Below are 1166 nucleotides of genomic sequence, written 5' to 3'. Positions count from 1 at the left end.
ATATATATAAAATACATTAATATAATATATTATATTATATTATAGGAATATATAAGAGGAACAAGATGGAAATGTCCACTGTGTGCTGGTAACTCCAATGTTTCACCTCTGTTCTCTCAAATAATTCCTATATTTCATTTCCATAATTTAAATTGGTAGGAGTTATTATCTTCATTTGAATACATGGAAATTGGTGCTCAAAGAAGTAGCTTCCCAGGTCATATGCAGGCAGTCTGTCTCATCCTTTCAAGGTGCTTTCTGCTCTGCCACACAGTATCCCTGTGTGGTTATAATTATTCTCACCATTCCATAAATATGCATCAATTTATTCAGCCTCTAGGCAATGGAAATAAAAGTGTTGGCATTTGAATAACACACCATCCACTAATAACACATGGTTCATGCCCAAGGTCTTGTATGCAAATACCCATGGCACTGTGTGGAGTGGGCAGGTGGGAGCCCAAGGGGGCAGTTCCAGAAGGAAGGTTCTGTAAGCTTCAAGACAAATATCAGGTATTTCAGCAGACTCATAAAAGATTAGTTCACCTCATGGGCAACAGAGGAAAGGACTGAGGGGGGTGGGCCCATATTCTGGAACATGTGCAGTTAAGACACTTTAGGAAAGACAGTCAGAAGACAATGTGTCTATTGTGAATACAAGTCCATTAACAACATCTACCATCTCTGAGCCTGAAGTGTTCCAGGTACCTCTATTTCCCTGGATATGCTGACCATGAATTTGTTTCTCTGAAGGAATACATTATAGGCCAATATACATCATTCCAATGCTTCATTTTCAGAATTCACAGATGGACTTAGCCCTGAGAACTCTGATTTCACAAGGCTTCTTGGTAAGCTGGCATGTTATCGCATTCTGTTAAACAGTATCTGAGCCCAGGAACTCAGGAGAAATAGGCCCTCTATCCCTCAGCTTTCAGGTTTCTGAATAATTAAAGGGAGCTCACAACTGTAATAAAATATAAAATAAAATTTATAGCTTATAAGAATTTAAGACTCAGATATATCAAACTAAGAAGTACAATTGGATACCAAATTTTGAGAAATGATAACTAATCTCAGAGTTTACTTTAAATTAGACTCCAAAGTACCTATTATACTTTGTTTCTAAAAAGAATATTTCTCTAAATTTTTTATGTCTATTGAAG

Source organism: Bison bison, unplaced genomic scaffold, assembly GCF_000754665.1.
Source record: "Bison bison bison isolate TAMUID 2011002044 unplaced genomic scaffold, Bison_UMD1.0 scf7180017864373, whole genome shotgun sequence".
NCBI lineage: Eukaryota > Metazoa > Chordata > Mammalia > Artiodactyla > Bovidae > Bison > Bison bison.
Note: the sequence above shows the minus strand (reverse complement) of the source record.